The sequence below is a fragment of the Schistocerca nitens genome, chromosome 2 (assembly GCF_023898315.1).
Source record: "Schistocerca nitens isolate TAMUIC-IGC-003100 chromosome 2, iqSchNite1.1, whole genome shotgun sequence".
Taxonomy (NCBI): domain Eukaryota; kingdom Metazoa; phylum Arthropoda; class Insecta; order Orthoptera; family Acrididae; genus Schistocerca; species Schistocerca nitens.
The window spans coordinates 268,104,035-268,127,157 of record NC_064615.1 but is presented as its reverse complement, the minus strand read 5'-3'; positions in this window follow the sequence as shown (position 1 = coordinate 268,127,157).

The window sequence follows — 23,123 nt, the reverse complement described above, 5'->3', positions numbered from 1 at the left end:
AATTGTCACAAAAGCTTGTGCAAAGTCTATGGAGCATCTGCTGTCGACAGAAGCACAGTTAGTTGGTGGGCACGGAGGCTGAGGTCATCAGAAGGCGGTTCGGAGGAGCTCCACGCTTTGCAGCTGTCTGGGAGACCATCCACGGCTGTCACACCTGACATGTTGCAGCGAGCCTCGACTTCCACTTGTTTGGGCCCTTAAAGGATGCCATTCGTGGAAGACAGTTTGAGGACGATGAGGAAGTGATTCACACAGCGAAGCACTGGCTCCGCCACCAGGACAAGGATTGGTACAGACAGGGCGTACACGGCATTGTTCAGCGCTGGAGGAAGGCCGTAGAACGGGATGGAGATTACATGGAAAAATAGGGTGTGTAGATAAAACACCAATCTTTCGTGTGTGTAATTCTCATTGTGTTCAATACAGAATTGTTGAAGAAACAAAATGAGGTGCTTTGCTTTTTAGGCAACCCTCGTAGATGCATTTCCTTTCCAAGTTTCTCACAGAAGATTTGTTGTTAGTTTTCAGGACTGTAGCTGAGACAGCAGGTGGATAGCAGACACGTAAGCGGTTTTGTCTGTTCTCTAATTTCGTCTTTTCTCTAGTTTTGTCTGTTTTCTAGAGTTGAGTGGTTGGCAGGGACAACAGACATCACTCTTTAAAACCGCTGACGACGAAACCCCACAACACGTGCGAATGGTTCAAGATCATTTGTACGAGTTGTTGTGAGGTCACCAAAAAAGGAAAGAGCTTCAATGCACCGGCATTTCTGGGTATAAAAGTGCATTTATTACCAACAAGACTTGGTCAAGTTTACTCCAATTAATCTGATGCAAGTCTTGGAGCTTGGTGTATAATGCACGCACGAAGTGGTACAGAGAAACACGGTAGAACGATATTTTAGTTTTAGGCAATATTTTTCTAACAAGAAATTCAAATAGTTGTAAATGTTTGATCTCCTGTCAGATCGAGGTAAAATCCAACGAGTAAAAACAAGACGTTTTATTGTCAGATGTACAACTATGTTTTGTCACCAGTTTCTCCACTCGTTTGATACTTCTTGTTTTACCGTACCTTTTCTCCATATTTTCTTGCCTACTTGAGTTCTACATCATACATTCCCTACAAGCTGTTGTTTCTATACCAGTCTTTAATTCCCCGATAATTCTGCCGTCTACTGGTCCACTTAACTGTTCTAGGACGACGTAAAATGTCTGGCTAACATATGCATTCTTCTGAAAAGCATTTTTCACATATTTCGTCCCTTGCTTATTCTTTAAACTCTGATAATCTCTGTGACGTACGTGGCAGAGAGCACGTGTCGTTGTACCGTATGTTTAGGCCAGCTTAGCGCTCACTGCTTCGCTCGCGTAGGCTGCACAGATTTTTTGTTTTTCTTTAACCGAATTTTTATGTTGTTCACAAAACTTTTCACTCTAATTAAGGTCGTAGACGTATGGTCTTTTCCGAATGTACTTCTGACGAAAAAGTGATTCTGGCAGCTAGAGTCGGAGGTCCTTGTTAGTCCTGCCGTTTTATTTCTTGTGGTGACATTTCCATAGAAGCTTGCATCCCCTAACACGTATGTCTTTAGAAGCCAGATATCAGTTTTCATGGATGTAGCTATAGAAATACTTTTGTAGTTCTATAATAACGATTTATTTTTTAAAAAATTTCACCCACTCTTTCACCGCCATAGGGGTTGAATTTCCAAAAATACTGAAATATGTATTTCTTCATTTCTGATCGAGAAACAAAATACGATTTCCATACTTCTATCTTCAAAATTTCCTTAATAGCGGTATATTTTCAAAAAAAGGTTTCATCCTCCGGTTTCACCTCCTTAGGGGTGTTATTTCCAAAAATCCCTTCTTAAACGATGCCTACAGTAAAAGATCAAATCCCTTTCCAAATTTCAAGTTTCTAACCTTAGCGGTTCGTTCTGCGCTATGATGAGTCAGTCAGTCAGTCAGGTCATTTCCCTTTCTACATAGACATTTTGTCCAGTTATTCTGTCATTGTAATCACTGAAGGCTTCACACATTGTCTGTTTCCCTGTCAAACTGGCTTCAGTTAGCATCTGTCTGTAGATCTAAACTTAGTGTTACACTAATTGTTTAGTAGTCGTTGTTTCTTTAGAAGTGTTAAATACACTGTAAACCAAGAAGCACATCCGCGTCCCCCCCCCCCCCCCCCACTCCCACCCGAGAAACGAAAACTCTTCCACTAGATACATATGCATCCAGTGATTATTCAACTATTCTTCTTCTGAAATTTGAGACACAGTTGGCTACATGCACCTGCCCAGAGCAAAATGTGGTGTAAATCTTCTCATTCTTTTAGTTGTCCTTTGTAGTTTGCTAATCATAGTTTCTACAACTGCCTCATTGTTACTGATAGCAATTTCAATGAGAACATCGTAAGAGATTTCAGATCTATTTGTTGCCATTAGATCCAATATATGTCCATCATGAGCTGGCTCCTAAGTTGTGTGTTGTAGCTAATTTTCACATAAAGCTTCCAGTAATGTTTCGCAGGATGTTCTATCGCTCCCATGCCTTGCAAGACTGTAATTATCCCATTCGATTCTTGAACGATTTGAGTTTTCTCCAATGATATTATGATATTCTCTACAGGTTTGGATTGTATCTGGGAGTGAGTCTAGTGGTCGATAGAAAGCTTCAGTTACAAGTCAAGCTACGTTTGATACCGGGTCTTGCTCATACAATCTCGCATGGAGCTTCAGTTTCTATCTCGATCAATTAGAATTTCTTATATACTGTGACAAATACATCACGTTCAATCCCCATGTCCATTCTAAAGACAGATTAACCCCAAAAATATCAATTTTCCACTATCAGATTCTAGCTACCTTCAGTACCTAGTATTATGTGAGAATTACCACTTTTTAGAGGTGCTTTACACTCCGGCAGTTCGTTTGTAAACACTACAGTAATTGACCAATACGATTTCGATATCCTTATCTCTTGTAGTATTTTTCATTGTACATCACACTAGCACTCCGAGGTCATCTACGGATGAAGAGTCACCCAAGTTAAACCTTGTGTCCACATCATTCACAGTCAGCTACATGGTTAGCAACTCTGGTGTGTGGTGCATACACCATCAACCTGTAGTTCTGTATCAACCTGTAGTTCTCAGTCATATGGCGCAAGACCAGGAAGTCGCACGCTACCTTATCATAGAACATTCGCAATCTCTGTTTGAACCTTCCATCTCAGAACCAGGAAGCCACAATGAGTTCTGGGGACAATACTGCAGCTTCTGATCTTCGTTCAAATTCGGTGAGGCTCTACAGGAAAGGAAATACAATACTAACTTTACTATAGCAGATGTTGAAAGTGACCACCATTCGTCTCTTGGCGCTTTTGGGCCCTGGTCAGCAAGTTGCTGAAGGCGAGTGAGAACTGGACTGCTGAAATTGCTGCAGTCTCATCCGAAATGTTCCTTTGCAGTTCTTAAAGACTACGAGCGTTGTTGTGATACATCGTAGACTTGAAGTCTCCCCACGCAAAATAATCGCACGCTGACAGGTCTGCTTACCAGGGCAGCCATCTAGAGCCGTGTCCACACTGACCTCAGCTACATCTCTGTCAGGCGTGAAGACTGTGTAAATGTGCTCCAAGGTTCGGATGGCTGTATGGGCAGTTACTCCATCCTGTTGGAAGTAACTGCAGGTATTTTCCTCCTCCGTTAATGCTGTCACAAATTGTTTCAAAATGTTGACACTGTTACGCGCCGAAGTCAGCGTCTGATGGAAGAAGATTATGCAATGGTGTTTCGTGGAAGTTATGCATATTCTTCGCAAGCCAGACCCTGTGATTCTGTGAGATGACAACACCATACAGATGAAACCAGGCTTCATCAGATCTAAAGAACAGATCCACGTCCAAGCCATTCATTGTTACCTCAGTGAACAGCCACTCACAAAACTGGAGACAGTGAGCAGCATCTGCTGATTTTAATGCACGAACAACAGACACTCGGTAGGGATGTATGTGAGGTCTTGGTGGAGTATTCGTCCGCATGATCGACGTGATATGCCGCTCTCTTGCGACAGGCGTCAGGTTGTTTTGGTAGGACTCTGAGCTGATTTGGTAGGACTCAGGGCTTTTTCTGGTGAGCTGCAGCCACATTTTGTGGTGTGCGGGCACGTTTCGGAATGTTTTTTGACTTGCTCAAAACAGATCCTGTCTGACGCCATTTTCGGACTAAGCATTGCATAGCACTCTTTGCTGGACTTTGACACCGTTAAAGTTCTCAGTAAACAACCGACTACACTTTGTTATCAAGTAACTTTCACAACGAACACCCGCTGCTCCACTGTGAGTTCCGTCGTCTCTTTTGCACTGCTCCATTCACACTGGGACAGCCCACACTCCGCCCTGAACCGGTATGGATCACGTGGTGGGTGTACACGTGGCGTGCGCGTCATGTGGTGTGGTTATACAGGGTGGTCCATTGATCGTGACCGAGGCAAATATCTCACGAAATAAGCGTCAAACAAAAACTACAAAGAACGAAACTTGGCTAGCTTGAAGAGGGAAACCAGGTGGCGCTATGGTTGGCCCGCTAGATGGCGCTGCCATAGGTCAAACGGATATCAGCTGCGTTTTTTTAAAATAGGAACCCCCATTTTTTTTATTACATATTCGTGTAATACGTAAAGAAATATGAATGTTTTAGTTGGACCACTTTTTTCGCTTTGTGATAGATGGCGCTTAATAGTCACAAACATATGGCTCACAATTTTAGACGAACAACTGGTAACAGGTAGGTTTTTTAAATTAAAATACAGAACGTAGGTACGTTTGAACATTTTATTTCGGTTGTTCCAGTGTGATACATGTACCTTTGTGAACCTATCATTTATGAGAACGAATGCTGTTAGAGCGTGATTACCTGTAAATACCACATTAATGCAATAAATGCTCAAAATGATGTCCGTCAACCTCAATGCATTTGGCAATACGTGTAACGACATTCCTCTCAACAGCGAGTAGTTCGCCTTCCGTGATGTTCGCACATGCATTGACAATGCACTGACGCATGTTGTCAGGCGTTGTCGGTGGATCACGATAGCAAATATCCTTCAACTTTCCCCACAGAAAGAAACCCGGGGCGTCAGATCCGGCGAACGTGCGGGCCATGGTATGGTGCTTCGACGACCAACCCAACTGTCATGAAATATGCTATTCAATTCCGCTTCAACCGCACGCGAGCTATGGGACATCCAATATGTTGGAAGTGCATCGCCATTCTGTTATGCAGTGTAACATCTTGTAGTAACATCCGTAGAACGTTACGTAGGAAATCAGCATACATTGCACCATTTAGATTGCCATCGATAAAATAGGGGCCAATTACCCTTCCTCCCATAATGCCGCACGATAGCCTACATTAACCCGCCAAGGTCGCTTATGTTCCACTTGTCGCAGCCATCGAGGATTTTCCGTCGCGCAATAGTGCATGTTATGCCGGTTTACGTTACCGCTGTTGGTGAATGACGCTTCATCGCTAAATACACTCCTGGAAATGGAAAAAAGAACACATTGACACCGGTGCGTCAGACCCACCATACTTGCTCCGGACACTGCGAGAGGGCTGTACAAGCAATTATCACACGCACGGCACAGCGGACACACCAGGAACCGCGGTGTTGGCCGTCGAATGGCGCTAGCTGCGCAGCATTTGTGCACCGCCGCCGTCAGTGTCAGCCAGTTTGCCGTGGCATACGGAGCTCCATCGCAGTCTTTAACACTGGTAGCATGCCGCGACAGCGTGGACGTGAACCGTATGTGCAGTTGACGGACTTTGAGCGAGGGCGTATAGTGGGCATGCGGGAGGCCGGGTGGACGTACCGCCGAATTGCTCAACACGTGGGGCGTGAGGTCTCCACAGTACATCGATGTTGTCGCCAGTGGTCGGCGGAAGGTGCACGTGCCCGTCGACCTGGGACCGGACCGCAGCGACGCACGGATGCACGCCAAGACCGTAGGATCCTACGCAGTGCCGTAGGGGACCGCACCGCCACTTCCCAGCAAATTAGGGACACTGTTGCTCCTGGGGTATCGGCGAGGACCATTCGCAACCGTCTCCATGAAGCTGGGCTACGGTCCCGCACACCGTTAGGCCGTCTTCCGCTCACGCCCCAACATCGTGCAGCCCGCCTCCAGTGGTGTCGCGACAGGCGTGAATGGAGGGACGAATGGAGACGTGTCGTCTTCAGCGATGAGAGTCGCTTCTGCCTTGGTGCCAATGATGGTCGTATGCGTGTTTGGCGCCGTGCAGGTGAGCGCCACAATCAGGACTGCATACGACCGAGGCACACAGAGCCAACACCCGGCATCATGGTGTGGGGAGCGATCTCCTACACTGGCCGTACATCACTGGTGATCGTCGAGGGGACACTGAATAGTGCACGGTACATCCAAACCGTCATCGAACCCATCGTTCTACCATTCCTAGACCGGCAAGGGAACTTGCTGTTCCAACAGGACAATGCACGTCCGCATGTATCCCGTGCCACCCAACGTGCTCTAGAAGGTGTAAGTCAACTACCCTGGCCAGCAAGATCTCCGGATCTGTCCCCCATTGAGCATGTTTGGGACTGGATGAAGCGTCGTCTCACGCGGTCTGCACGTCCAGCACGAACGCTGGTCCAACTGAGGCGCCAGGTGGAAATGGCATGGCAAGCCGTTCCACAGGACTACATCCAGCATCTCTACGATCGTCTCCATGGGAGAATAGCAGCCTGCATTGCTGCGAAAGGTGGATATACACTGTACTAGTGCTGACATTGTGCATGCTCTGTTGCCTGTGTCTATGTGCCTGTGGTTCTGTCAGTGTGATCATGTGATGTATCTTACCCCAGGAATGTGTCAATAAAGTTTCCCCTTCCTGGGACAATGAATTCACGGTGTTCTTATTTCAATTTCCAGGAGTGTAGAACGCGTGCAAAAAATCTATCATCGTCCCGTAACTTCTCTTCTGCCCAGTGGCAGAACTGTACATGACGTTCAAAGTCGTCGCCATGCAATTCCTGGTGCATTCAAATATGGTATGGGTGCAGTCGATGTTCCTGTAGCATTCTCAACACCGACGTTTTTGAGATTCCCGATTCTCACGCAATTTGTCTGCTACTGATGTGAGGATTAGCCACGACAGCAGCTAAAACACCTACTTGGGCATCATCATTTGTTGCAGGTCGTGGTTGACGTTTCACATGTGGCTGAACATTTCCTATTTCCTTAAATAACGTAACTATCCGGCGAACGGTCCGGACACTTGGATCACGTCGTCCAGGATACCGAGCAGCATGCATAGCACACGCCCGTTGGGCATTTTGATCACAATAGCCATACATCAACACGATATCGACTTTTTCCGCAATTGGTAAACGGTCCATTTTAACACGGGTAATGTATCACAAAGCAAATACCGTCCGCACTGGGGGAATGTTACGTGATACCACGTACTTATACGTTTGTGACTATTACAGCGCCATCTATCACAAAGCGATAAAAGTGGTCCAACTAAAACATTCATATTTCTTTACGTACTACACGAATATGTAATAAAAAATGGGGGTTCCTATTTAAAAAACGCCGTTGATATCCGTTTGACCTATGGCAGCGCCATCTAGCGGGCCAACCATTGCGCCATCTGGTTCCCCCTTCAAGCTAGACAAGTTTCGTCTTTGTAGTTTTTTCCTTTGACGCTTATTTCGTGAGATATTTGGCCCAGTCACTATCAACGGACCCCCTGTATGCTTACAAATGGCTCTGAGCACTATGGGACTTAACTGCTGTGGTCATCAGTCCCCTAGAACTTAGAATTACTTAAACCTAACTAACCTAAGGACATCACACACATCCATGCCCGAGGCAGGATTCGAACCTGCGACCGTAGCGGTCGCCCGATTCCAGACTGTAGCAACTAGAACCGCTCGGTCACTCTGGCCGGTTGTATGCTTACAGTCACGTCCAATCGTATCCACTCGTCCTGGCCATTACTATTTGCCCCATGCCGTATTAACCTTCTCTGCCAGTCTTGGACGTATGTTCCAGCGTTGCAACTAAATGAAAGGCAGTTTGTTATTTGCCATATGCGTTTCACTTGTTTTATTTATGGATATCTACAATGACCTGTAATACATGTTTGATTTTATATACAAGTGATTCTTATTAACGTTTAAAAACTGCACAAGAGACGTAGATGACACTGAGACAAGTAATTTAATATGAGACACGTGGGTTAGCAAATGTTGGGAAGTACCCCAAAAGTGCATGATAAATTTTGAACATCTGGCGTCACCAGATGACATACCTCGCCGCACGTGCAGTCACATCTGACAATACGAGTCAAGAACTCATGTCGGTGTGGCCCCGAGCGCAGTTTTGCGACTTCAGCACGTGGAGTTCAGGGTTTGAGTCTAGCGACTGGCACACAGTATTTTTGTAACTGAGGTAGACAGTTATGTGTTTACATTGGGGTAAGATATTTTATTTACATATCTCGCGGTTTCCGCTGATTTATTGCAAAGTACAGTACAACAGAAACCTACCGTGTTCAGTCACAAGTAAATGAGTACAAGCTTCCGAATTGCGTTGTTACCAGTAAATTACCTACCTTTTCTGTACTATAAATGAAATGAAATGATTGTGTGGCATTAATTGCCGGGAGGCCCCGTCTGGGGAATTTCGGTCACCGGGTGCGAGTCTTATTTCACGCGACGCAACATTGGGCGACTTGTGCGTTGGCGATGATTAGATGATGATAATGATAACACAACACCCGGTCCACGGGCGGAGAAATTCTTCAACCAGGCCGGGAATTGAACCCGGGCTCGAGGCATGACAGGCAAGCATTCAGCTAAGCAGGTGGTTTCTTTACTACACAATGTCTGTCAGCAAAAAAAGAAGGGACGAAGGGAAAGAAACACAAAATAAGATAAGCGTTTTCCTTGGGTGCAGCGAGGACAATAATTTCGTAACATCTGTGTTTACAACAGATCACATTTTCAAAAGGTGTTCTTCACCGTCTGCTGGAAGGCAAGTGTTGCATCTCTTAATCATCCATTCCCACCAAGGCCCAACAGCAGCACGCCTGTCGAGGTACATCATCTGGTGATGTCACATGTTCAACATTTCTCATCCACTTTTGGGGTATTTCGCGACATTTGCGCCGCATGTATCTATGTTAAATTACTTGTCTCACGTCGCTTCGGGTTTTTTTTTTAATGTTAATAAGAATCTCCCAGTATATGTAAATGTATTATGTAGTAATTACAGATATGTTACTATGTCACATTCTCTCTTGTTATCCTCGTGTTTTTCAGGTTATAAACAACTTTTGCAGCACAAGATTCGTGAGGTTAAATCATAGTTTAGTGTTACTTACCATTTCCAGTATTGTTAATTTACGTGTGTCCATTGCGACCGAACCCTCACGATTTTAAATTTAATCTTTATTTGACCAAATGCCGCGAACTACATGCCCGTCTGGTCAGCATATTAAATTTGGACAATTATTTAAAACCGTTTCCCTTATTGTTTGCGTAATAGCTGGCACTTCTCTTTGAAACTCTTTAGAATATGTTCCTTTTTTAGATAACTTTGTTTTGTTTAGCGCGAGACGCCGCTAAGAGCGTTTCCGCGCCGCGCTGTACGTTGGGTCGTCCCGTAGCTCGACCCTCGACGCACGCACACCACACCAAGAAAAACATATTGATGCGCTACATTACAAATGACTTCACACAAAATAAAATACAAATTCTTACCTGTTTTTGAGCAGTGTTATTCGTTGTTAGATGTCCAGTGCGGTTAAATCCAGTGTAGCACATGTTCTTCACGTCTCCCTGCGTGGATATGACGTGCTTCCAAACTACGCCACATATTGTACCATCGCTGTTACGGCATCCATTACAACCGCAACCAACAACAGCCGTTTAGTCGGGAAATTCTTGCATCCACAACTTCATACTTTACGAGACGACCTTCCGCAGTGCACATAAACGCCACCACACACCTTAGGGTGAATTACAGCACTTATTGCACAGTGCAAATGTTCACCTCCGCAGCCATGAGCAACAGGTCCTCTCACGTCATGGCTAAGACTTCCCCTGCCCTTCCGCTAAGGTTGCGCACATCACTAATGGACGCCACCCTTCTCGTCCACTCAGAACTCGCCCTCAGCTTCTCTACAGTTTTGATTCTAATTCTGTTAATTATTAAAAGCTTGGAGTAGCTTCTCGCTCGTTACAGTCAATAATAACATAAAGTACTCTTATTTTACAAAATATTATCTCTTCACCATTTAAGATTCAAACTTCTTATATTCGACTCAAAAGTAGTGAAGACAAGCAAAATCAGGCTCGCTACTACCGACCGTTCTTACAAAGTAATACACGCAATTTTTATATATATATTTATACCAGTATATCACAAGTACATAGTTGTTCTGTTTCATCATTTGGAGATATCTTTAGTCCGTCTGCATACTCAAGATGGCCGATTTTCGGCGTTTTTTCAACCACATTTATTTCAACACTTCACTTGCACTTTTCACTGCTTACTGAATGTGTGTATGTTTACAGTGTGAAGTGTTGCCAACTGTCACTGTTTGTTTATCTTTCATCTTTTGTTTGTATTGAGTACATGTGGTTTGATATTTGTTGTGTGTTGTGTGTGTGTGTGTGTGTGTGTGTGAGTGTGTGTGTGTGTGTGTGTGTGTGTGTGTGAGAGAGAGAGAGAGAGAGAGAGAGAGGAGGTGGGAGGGGAGATGGAGGGAGGGAGGGAGGGAGGGCGGGAGAAAGGGAGAGAGGGTGGGTCAGTTAATTATATAATTTGGTTATGTTTGCATTCGTTTGTTATTTTTTCTGTGACAAATATCATTACTAAGTTATTGCTTATATTGATTTGGTCATTAATTACTGTCTTTTTCATTGTAAGGGCTTTTCGTATATGAAAGTTTTCCTGTAATGTGAGAAGTCTTTTTCTGTAACTGTTCACTCTAATAATTTTCATATCCTGTCCCATGCTGGAGGTTCATGTCCACGTTTTATCAGGTATTCAGCAAAGGCAGAATGGCTATTTTCGCACTTTCAGCTTTTTATATGTTCTGACTTTTCATGCTTTCCCGACGGATCTGTTGCAAATATGCTTCTCGAGTTTGCCGTTCTTTACACCTAGTTGTGAAATTCCTACTGCCATTCCCAGATACATTGATTCACATTTTGACATTCTAACTGATATAAACCTCCTCCTTCGTATTTATCTGGTTTTTCTATTGTTGTAAACGTGACTGGAGTGTGTTTCTTGTTCTGTAAGCAATGTGTAATCCTTGTTTCTTTAATGCATTTGCTATTCTGTGTGTTGATTTCTGTTTTTATGTTAAAGTATGCCATTTCTTTCTGTTAGTCATGTCATGAATATTACCGTATTGTGTCTGGCTGTGTACTGTTGTGTCTGTATTGGTTTTAGTTCTATGGTGTTTGTGTTCTCCGCTTGTTTCCAATTTTATTTTGATGTGTTTTGATTTTTTGCTTGAGTCTTTGTACTATATGGGTGTTATAAATATTGTTTGTGGCCATGAATTGTATTGTTTGTAATTCTTTTTCGTAGTTTTCTTTGCTGATTAGGATATTGCTTAGTCTGTGTAACATGTGCCGTAGAGCCACTAATTTTTGATTTTGTGAGTTGTTGGACGTGGCATATATAATTGTGCCTGTGACTGGTGACATGTGAAGATGTAAAACGCACTTATTGTTGTCTATTGCTATATCCAAAAAATGTATTTGCTTTCGTGTTTCTTTTTCCATGGTGAATTGAATGTTTTTATGTATACTGTTTATATAAAGTTTACCTATATTCTCTGTTGCTTCATCTACCATACAAATTATGTGATCTACGTATCTGTACCAGCAAAGAATTATGCACGCTTTCCTTCTGATAACAGGAGAAACGTAACATGATAACATATTTGTAACTTCTAAATGATGCATTTATTATGCTTTTTGTTTATGTAACATATTACACTACAGTATATATAAAAACTGTACAGTAAATTGGAACAGAGATCAAAATGAACATCATTTCCGCCCTTTTTAGTGCTCATGAAAACCACACATTGCATGTTGTACCACCATACAGCGAGACCTTCAGAGGCGGTGATCCAGAGTTCTGTACACACCGGTACCTCTAATACCCAGTAGCAGGTCCTCTTGCAATGATGCTTGCCTGTATTCGTCGCGGTATTCTATCCACAGGTTCATCAAAGCACAGTTGGTCCAGATTGTCCAATTTATCGGCGATTTGGCGTAGATCTCCCAGAGCGATTGATGGGTCACGTCGTCCATAAACAGCCCTTTTCAACCTATCCCAGGCATGTTCGATAGGGTTCATTTCTGGAGAACATGCTGGCCACTCTAGTCGAGTGATGTCGTTATCCTGAAGGAAGTCATTCACAAGATGTGCACGATGAGGCGCAAATTGTCGTCCATGAAGACGAATGCCTCGCCAATATGCTGCCGATATGGTTGCACTATCGGACGGAGGATGGCACTGACGTATCGCACAGCCGTTATGGCGCCTTCCATGACCACCAGCGGCGTACGTCGGCCCCACATAATGCCACCCCAAAACAGCAGGGAACCTCCACCCTGCTGCACTCGCTGGACAGTGTGTCTAAAGTGTTCAGCCTGACTGGGTTGCCTCCAAACACGTCTCCGACGATTGTCTGGTTGAAGGCATATGCGACACTCATCGGCGAAGAAAACGTGATGCCAATCTTGAGCCGTCCATTCGGCATGTTGTTGGGCCCATCTGTACCGCGCTGCATGGTGTTGTGGTTGCAAAGATGGACCTCACCATGGACATCGGGAGTAAAGTTGTGCATCATGCAGCCTATTGCGCACAGAGTTGTAACACGACGTCCTGTGGCTGCACGGAAAGCATTATTGAACATGTTGGCGTTGCTGTCGCGGTTCCTCCGAGTCATAATCCGTAGGTGGCGGTCATCCACTGCGGTAGTAGCCCTTGGGCGGCCTGAGCGAGGCATATCATCGACAGTTGCTGTCACTCTGTATTTCCGCCAAGTCCGAACAACATCGCTTTGGTTCACCCCGACACGCCTGGACACTTCCCTTGTCGAGAGCCCTTCCTGGCACAAAGTAACAATGCGGATGAGATCGAACTGCGGTATTGACCGTCTAGGCGTGGATGAACTACAGACAATACGAGCCGCGTACCTCCTTGCTGGTGGAATCACTGGAACTGATCGGCTGCCAGACCCCCTCCGCCTAATAGGCGCTGCTCATGCATGGTTGCCGGCCGGAGTGGCCGAGCGGTTCTAGGCGCTTCAGTCTGGAAGCGCGCGACTGCTAAGGTCGCAGGTTCGAATCCTGCCTCGACCTTAGGTTAGTTAGGTTTAAGTAGTTCTAAGTTCAAGGGGACTGATGACCTCAGATGTTAAGTCCCATAGTGCTCAGAGCCATTTGAACCGTCCGCAGCTCATGGTCGTACGTTAGCGTTCTCGCTTCCCGCTCCCGGGTTCCCGGGTTAGATTTCCGACGGGGTCAGGGATTTTCTCTGCCTCGTGCTGACTGGGTGTTGTGTGATGTCCTTAGGTTAGTTAGGTTTAAGTAGTTCTAAGTTCTAGGGGACTGATGACCATGGATGTTAAGTCCCATAGTGCTCAGAGCCATTTGAACCATGCATGGTTGTTTACATCTTTGGGCGCGTTTAGTGACATCTCTGAACAGTCAAAGGGACTGTGGCTGTGATACAAAATCCACAGTCAACGTCTATCTTCAGGAGTTCCGGCACCTGGGGTGATGCAAAACTTTTCTTGAAATAGAGTGTCCCATTAATCTTGACCACCTTAAACAACTGTTTGTCCAGATGCAAATTACAAAATGTTTCAAGCAAATGTTCTTTAGCCGTCAGAGGGCCATCAATCAGCATGACTGCCTCCGTTGTAGCTTTGTTTTTTACAAAGATATGAACAGCGGTATGACTTTTTAAAACGGCACCCAGTATTTTTTATTCGGTAATTCATTTCCTCTCCTAAAGACCTATTCAAAAATGTATCACAGTGTACCATTCACTGAAACACAACGTTATTGGTTCAAATGGCTCTGAGCACTATGGGACTTAACACCTATGGTCATCAGTCCCCTAGAACTTAGAACTACTTAAACCTAACTAACCTAAGGACATCACACAACACCCAGCCATCACGAGGCAGAGAAAATCACTGACCCCGCCGGGAATCGAACCCGGGAACCCGGGCGTGGGAAGCGAGAACGCTACCGCACGACCACGAGATGCGGGCACACAACGTTATTAATTACATAACACAACACTGATGTTGAAGCTCCCAGCGCTTAGTGCAAGTACGCTGGGTAATGGAACACGTCCACGTGCTGACGTTGACAGAGAACAAATGTAAACATAATCAGAATGCGCACCCGTCATTCCGTCAACCATCGTCAGTTGTTGAGCTGTGTAAGTAGAATGTACACCAACGAAGAGATGGTATAAATGCTACTCATCTATGGGAAATGTAAGTTAGCAGAATAGTAACTGCAATACTGTTTTCTTATGTACGGGTAATTTAGTACAGTAGTTTAGTCCTTTTATGTACTGTTGTGTAGAGTAGGCATACATTAAAGGCTGCCCTTCCTACAAATTGCATCGATATAACATTTCTTTTATTGTTGTTGTTGAAGGCAGGCGAAATGCTACTCAGGCAGCAGAACTGTACAGAGAGCGATATCCTGACAAGAACCCACCTTCCTGACGGATGTTTTCTCGTCATGTTGCGACGGTTCAGGAAACGGGAAGTTTCAACCCACGACAACGGAATCGTCGTAGCACTCGCACAGGCGAAGCTGCCGAAGTTACTTTTCTCTCTTCCATTGTTATGAATCCGCATGTGAACACACGACGGCTTGAACACGAGGTTGGCATTCCCAAAACCAGTGTACATCGTATTCTTACACGTCACCGGCTCCATCCTCACCATGTACACCTACATCAAGAACTGCATGGGAATGAGTTCCAGAATCGTGCACAGTTCTGTCAGTGGACACAGCACCAAATCCTCACCAACCCGAACTATGTTATATTTCCCAATGTTCTATTTACAGATGAATGATCCTTCACAAACAAAGGACAGGTAAATACAAGGAACATGCATTACTTGTCCAGCGACAACCCACGATGGCTTAGACAGGTGGAACATCAGCGTCAATGGAGAGTTAACGTCTGGTGTGGGATGCTTGGTACTACAATTATTAGCCCTTATTTCATCAATGGTAGTCTAAATGGCACAGCGTATGCCACCTTCCTCAGACGAATTGTTCCTCCTCTTCTGGATGAAGTGCCGCTAAGAACCAGAATGCTTGTGTGGTATGAACACGATGCATGTCCAGCACATAATACCTTGCGTGCACGTCGTGTTCTGAAACGAAGGTATCCTGCCAGATGGACTGGTCGAGGAGAAACAGTTACTTGGCCTGCTAGGTCTCTTGATTTAAATCCTCTGAACTTTGTACTTTGGGGATGCGTTGTCTATCGCGATATTCCAACAACTCCAGAGGACATGCAGGAACGCATCGTGCTTGCGTGTAATTCTCTTCAGCAGGCAACACTGGAAGCAGTAAACAATTCTTTCATTCAACGCGTGCACCAATGTATCGGTGTCCAGGGTCTTGAGCACCTTCGAATGATCTACTCCTGGGCAATGGTACAAGAGAGTCAAAGCCAATGTTTTATTATGTTTTTACTTGGTTTTCAATTGTTTTCTGACAACTCCAGCAAGTGGACGAGTTTGTGATCCCGGGCTCAAAGTCAGTGTTGTGTTATGTAATTAATAACGTTGTGTTTCAGTGAATGGTACACTGTAGTTCATTTTTAATAGGTCTTTAGGAGAGGAAATGAATTACCGAATAAAAAATATAGGATGCCATTTAAAAAAGTCATACCACTGTTCATATCTTGGTAAAAAACAAAGCTACAACGAAGGCAATCATGCTGATTGATGTCCCCCTGACGGCTAAAGGACATTTGCTTGAAACATTTTGTAATTTGCAGCCGGCCGAAGTGGCCGTGCGGTTCTAGGCGCTGCAGTCTGGAGCCGCGAGACCGCTACAGTCGCAGGTTCGAATCCTGCCTCGGGCGTGGATGTGTGTGATGTACTTAGGTTAGCTAGGTTTAACTAGTTCTAAGTTCTAGGGGACTAATGACCTGAGAAGTTGAGTCCCATAGTGCTCAGAGCCATTTGAACCATTTTTTGTAATTTGCATCTGGACAAACAGTTATTTATGGTGGTCAAGATAAATGGGACACCCTGCATATACCTCAATACATCATCAAATAAGTCATGTATTACAGACCACTGAGGATGCATCGTAAATAAAAGGAGCGAAACGCGTATGGAAAAAAGAACTGCCTTTCATTTAGTTGCAAGTGCGAAGCATGCCTCCATGGACTTTAAAGGAATTAACGAACGACTGAAAACAAAATTGACAAGAAAACAAAAAGTTTACCTATTTCATTTTTCTCGTTGTGATAATTAAATTTTTTAACTACGCGTCAGACGTAAAATGTACCACTATCTTATTTATCTGAGAAAGTTTGTTACGGCTGCGGCCTCGCTGACGCTCCGGATATATAGCTGCGTCTCCGCCGTATTTTGATGAGTGAGGTGAGCGCCTTGTGCGTCTTAGCGCTCGCCGCATTAACGGAGCGCCACAGACACGGGCGTCTCGTATTCCGCGTGAAATTTAATGACGTCGCCCTGGGCGGATATTCACGACTCCGTTACGGAGACGTAATGAGGCGCCAGGAGGAAAAGGAGGCGCTTGCGGAATGGTGAAGGGTGGGCGGTGGTGGGGGTGCGCTTTGGAGGCTCTCCGTCGAGTGTACCCTTTGTCACCGTAAGCTGTTTACCCGCTCTGGACGCCCCTGGAACCGGTGAACGTGGTTCACAGTGAAATTACTGGAGTGTCTGAAAATCTGCTATTCGCTGTTCATTTCCTCCTCACTCATTTGCACTGTTCTCACTGCAGGTATGTAAGTTTAATTCTGATGACAAGTGTGTGGTTACTTACGAGTGACGTCTTTCAAGTGGTTTTTTTTTTTAGTGGAATACTAAATTTTTCGAAACACATACTCCTGTTATTGTTTATTTATTTAAATTTTTTCAACTGCACGTCTTACTTGCAAGTATCAGTGTTCTTTAGCATATCCTTTCAGCCATTTGAGAGTACTATCAACTTGGCTTGTTGATTGGCGACTCCATAGAGTAATGTGTGCACAACGACCAAATAGTGGATAGAATTGGAAGGAAAATCAGCACTGGCCATGTTTTGTTGTTTTATTGTCAGCAAAATCGATTTTCAGTCACTTAGTGACCATCCTCAGTGCTGTAATATGCAATTAAAATTGGTAGGCACTGGTATCAAGCTATAGTCACAAGCTTAGAGCGACCACATAAACTGAATTTATGTGATCGCTCTAAGCTTGTGGCTATTGCTTGATACCAGTGCCTACCAATTTTAATTGTATATTACAGCACTGAGGGTGGTCACTAAGTGACTGAAAATCGATTTTGCTGACAATAAAACAACAAAACTGAAAATCGATTTTGCTGACAATAAAACAACAAAATACGGCCAATGTTGGTTTTCCTTCCTGTTCTAACCTGGCTTGTTATTGTGGTGATCAATCCACCCTAATCAGCTACTTGCTGTTGAGCGGGAGGGCCGGGCCGCATAAGCAGCATTCACAGTTTATAACAACAACACTTTTATTAAACTTTTCTTTGGCAAAATAAAATTTTATCTTTAAAATTTTTGTGATAAGTTAGCAAAAAATTCTTACACGCACGCGCGACCGATCTATTCAAACAACAACATTAATCTTTAAACAAGCATTAAGTGACTCGCAAGTTAATTAAATTCTGTACACAGTAAAGCTCCCAAAAGGAGACTACTACCCCTTCGTGACACATTTTCAAAACAGGTGACGTCACATAGGCACGGGCTAATTCAAGTAGCAGAAGGGAGGGGGGGGGGGGGGGCACCGGACCCAGACCAAAGACGGCTAGACCCAGAACCCACTGCAAGCGGAAGAGCTGGACAGGGTGCCACACACACTACACTATAATACACTGAAAAAAAGGTCTTAGAGCTCGTGCTACTATACAATTTCAGAGAAAAGGGAAGGGGGGGGGGGGGGAGAAAACGGCTGACATTAATTCCTCAAACGTAAAATAACTACGCTGTATAAAATGATAGCCTATTGCACGAACATTGAAATAAAATAGTCAAGGGTGAATCAGTAACTAATGCCCTTGACATAACCTTAAAGGACGAGGGCGAATAGCATAATACCAAGTCAGCTTAGAAATTTAAACTACAGTAGTAGGTTAACATATGCTCACTGAAACTGTGGAGCTCATTTAAATTACCCCTTAACAGGATACTGATAAACTTAAACAGTCAAGTAAGACTACCATTTCACAGTTTACAAGTGAACAAGTAATGCAATTAGATAACACAGAACGTACAGATTCAATGTTAAACCTGTGCTTTGAACCAACTTGTGGTGTGCGTACTGTAAGAACTTCGGTACACACACCATCAGATTATTTGACTTGTCGCTCTAACGAAGTAGGCGAGTGTCAGCAATATGTCTCGTGGTCTTATCGTGGCGTGTTTATCTTCCGCCGTTAGGTCAGACGATAGAAATGCCACTTGCACGCTTAGAGTAGCAGATTGACGGTGACCAACTTTAAACAGAACTTGATTAATTTTCACACACATTTATTAAAATAATAACAACATAAAATTACTTAACTTGATTCTGGATGCTATTTACAATTGACAATCTGAAGTTCCTTTGGTATTGGTATGTTAATCTTATTCTCACATATCTCTGATACTTGACAAAAGTGTCTATACATTTATCCTCATGGCTATTTACAGGAATATGGTAATCTTATTAGGCGCAGACTTATAAAGATACAGAGACTGCAAATGAAATATTTGTGAGTTCAGTGTACCAGAAAAAAATATTACAGTTTCACCATACTGGCTTATGCCGTCCGTCACTCTGAACAGCAATAGTACCAATTAATACGCCTCGCTTGCTTGGACTGTATCACATCACAAAATCCAGATAGACCAAATATTGTATGAAATTCCTTACAGATCCAAATCAGGGCCGCACGACTCGATTCGGGTAATGTGGCCGAGTCCAGTTCCCACACTATAAGCCAGGTTCGGTGTTGCTAACGTGTCAAACACACCACAACCTCTGCGTCGTGCCCCGGCCTGCTCAACCACGCTCGCCTCCGATTCTCCCGCGCCGCGCGGCTCTCCGGCTGTCCCTCTCTAGCCACGCCCGTCGCGGCCGAAAGCCACGTCAAACGGCCCAGCCCAAATATCACACCATGCCGGCCCGATCGATCAATCGATACACTATAGAAGTGTTTTCACCGGCTGCTGTATAGTCGCGAATCTAGGAGGTTTCCTCTATTGCAGTCAATGGTGACAAAATTCAAAACGAAATGATCGTACGGCTGGAGGATCCCGGTCCGGGTTTGTTCTACCGCAGCGTGCAACGCTTCCTTTTTGACTCGACTTCAGAGAAGTGCGTGTCAAGGAAGACGCCATGAAAATCGTCGATCCAGCCGGGAAAGAGCCCGGGACTCCAGGATCCAGAGGCAGCAAAGGTAACCACTAGACCACGAGCTGTAGACTGTGATCACGATTTGTTTTTTCTGCAGACTATCGATTTCCGTCTTTGGTGGTCATCTTCAGATCTGTCTGAAGTAAACTCTAAGAAGAAAAAGATACGACGCACCACAAACGAATTACCTGAATGGGACGGAAATCGGTAGATGTGATGTACATGTGCAGATAAACAAATGATTACAGTATCTCAAAATTGGATGACTTATTCAAGGGAAAGAGCTTCACAAACTGAGCAAGTCAATATCGCTTTGATGCATCTCTGGTCCTTATGCAAGCAGTCAGCCGGGAATCTCATTGACTGTGGTAGAATTGTCTTCAGTGATGAGTCCGGCTTCTAATTGAGCCCCGATGACTACCGAAGACGTGTCTGGAGACGTCAACCTGACTGTGTCCCACCTTACGGCCCGGCAGCCAGAAGTGATGGTGATCTCGAATGCCACTTGGTTTCATGGCAGGACCCCTTGTGCGTGTGCGGCACCCATACAGCTCAGGGGTAGGTCGACCATATTCTACGCCCCGTTTTGTTGCCCTTCACGGCAAGCCATCGTGGGCTTACATTTTAGCAAGATAACGCGCGCCGGCACACGGCGAAAATTTCTTCTACTTGTCTTCCTGCTTGGCAAACCGTACCTTCGCCAGCAAGGTGGCCGAATTTCTCCCCAATAGAGGATGTCTGGAACATTATGGGCAGTTCCCTCCAACCAGCTCGTGATTCTGACGATCTAACGCTGATAATAATTATGTAAATAAAAGTAAATTTATAACATAACACATTTTTAAATCGGATTAAAAAGTATAAAATATTTTTTCGTAACCTTATTCATATTCGTAAGGCCATACAGATAGTCCTGAAAATTTGTGATCGTGAATTTTTAATAGCTATGAAAATCCTTGTAAGATTTGAAATGGAAAACATGGGGCGATGAAATGCATAAATACTGCATGAATAGTTCGCCTCCATACTATTTTGCACTACTTTTTAACTGGTGGATGAATAGCTAAAGGGAGGCAGTGGTTGAGAAGGGATGAAACACGATTGTAGCCTATCCATGATGTTATTCAGTCTGTACACCGAAAAAGCAGTAAAGGACCTCATGGAGACAGGTGGTTGGTTGATTGGATAATTAAAGGGGTCAAACCACTACGTCATCAGGCCCTTTTTCCTCGAACAGACAGGTCTACGTGACTGTACGTCAGAGATGGCCTAACGCGCAAAATCCAGGAGAAGAAACCCCAGGGTCAACTAAAGGTCAATGAAGGCTAGATAAGGGACAAGAAAGAATAAAGCGGGATATAGGAAGGAAGGTATGCGCGTTGCTCCCTCTAGGGAGCAACCGGAAGCCCCCAAAAGCAGAATGCAATGAGGGGACATACAGCCCACACCCTCCGCCACTTATCATAGATATTACACCATGAAATTGCCTAGGAAAGACTAACAACGTGGACCGGGTAAGAGAAGCATAGATAGACATAAAACAAACAAGTCAAACAAACGCTGTGAGAGGGGGAGAGGAGGAAGAGTAAAAGAGCAGGTGGGGTGAGAGCCAGGATTGACCACCAGCCCAGACAGCCGCAGCCCTGTCTGGGAAGAGGTGGCAACAGAGTGTTCTGCCAACCCCTCGATGGGCCAATGAGGTTAAGTGATCCTCCTTTAAAGGGAGTGGAAAAAGTCCATTTCGTGAATAAATCGTAAAAGTAAGTCAGCTGCTGAGGGCAGCGACTCTTAACACGAGGGGTAGCGAGTAAGGGAAGAGTCCACTGCAGGGCAGTTGTGTTAGAAAAGTCCAGTAAAATGTGGACCAGCGTCAAACGGGAGCCACAACGACAGTAGGGTGGGTCCTCGTGCGGAGAAGATGACCATGAGTCAGCCAAGTATGGCTGATGCGGTTCTGGCAAAGAATGGCCGAGTCCTTGCGAGAGGCTTGCATGTAGGTTCTCCATGGATTTGTAGTCTCCTTTATCATGCATAGTTTGTTTGATGAAGCCAGAGTGAGCCATTCCGTATTCCAAATCGCTAAAACTTTTACAGTGTAATACCGATCAGAGGTGTTTCCGGAATTTTCGATATCAAGAGCTGGCTTACTGTTAGCCAGTTTGGCCAAGCTATCAGCGTGTTAATCACCTGGCTCCCAATGTGGCTCAGGGTCCAGACAAAGGTCACTGAGCGTCCACAATGTTCAAGGGCATACAGGGATTCGTGGATAGCCATGACCAAGTGATGATGAGGGTAACACTGGTCGAGAGCTTGCAAACTGCTGAAGGAGTCGCTGCAGATGAGAAAGGATACAGGAAGAGCACAAGAGATGGCTACCGAATCTCCAGTGAAAACATTACAACCATTCAGCAAGGAGCGCAGTTCAGTATGACCTGCTTGAGAATAAGCAAAGCCTATGTGATCAGCAATCATCGAGCCATCAGTATATACTACTCCTGAACACCGGAATGCACCAAGGATGGAGAAAAATTGATGGTAGAGGACGTTGTGATAGGTCAAGGCTAAGCTGTGGCCGAGGGATGCACCATGGAAGTGTACGTGAGTGGGCTCGAAAGAGAGGTAGTACAGGGAATAACTGAAGTTCAGACAGGGACTGGATGCGGATTGCAATCGTAATTGTAATTCCTGATCAGTGCCGCCATTGCGGGAGACGGATTTCCATCTTTGGAAAGAGAAGACGGTGGTCTGGATGCTTAAGGGACCTGCGACAAGCTGTTGTTGACGCGTGATCCGCAATGGAATGACCTCAGTCTCCACGAGTAAGCTGTTCACAGTGCTAGCTCGAAACGTTTCTGTCGAAAGGTGAGCCTCGCTGTGGAGTATCAGATCCAGTATCCGCAATGCTGAGAGCGATACCGAACCGTATGCTACACTCCTATAATCGAGACTAGACTGCATCAGGTTTCTTTTAGAGCTGAAAAAGGTTAGTGTCATTTACACCCCAGCTGTTGTTACTCAGGCAGCGAAGAGTATTAAGGTGCAGCCAGCACTTTCGCTTAAGATGGCGAAGATGAGGAATCCTTGTAAACTGAGCACTGAAGACCAGTCTAAAAATCGATAAGTCTCCACCACACTGAATGGCTCGTCATCGAGATAAAGTTCTGGTTGTGGATGAATGGTACGGCATCGACAGAAGTGCATGACGCGAGTCTTGGAGGCTGACAACCGAAAGCCATGATTGAGGCCCAAGCTGCGTCTTTCGCATGGTGCCTTGCAATCGACGTTCAGTAATACCCACACTAGAGGAGCAATAGTAGAGGCAAAAGTCGTCAACTTACAAGCATAGTGGTACTGAGGACCCGACAGCTGCTGCTAGACCATTGATGGCTACTCGGAAGAGTG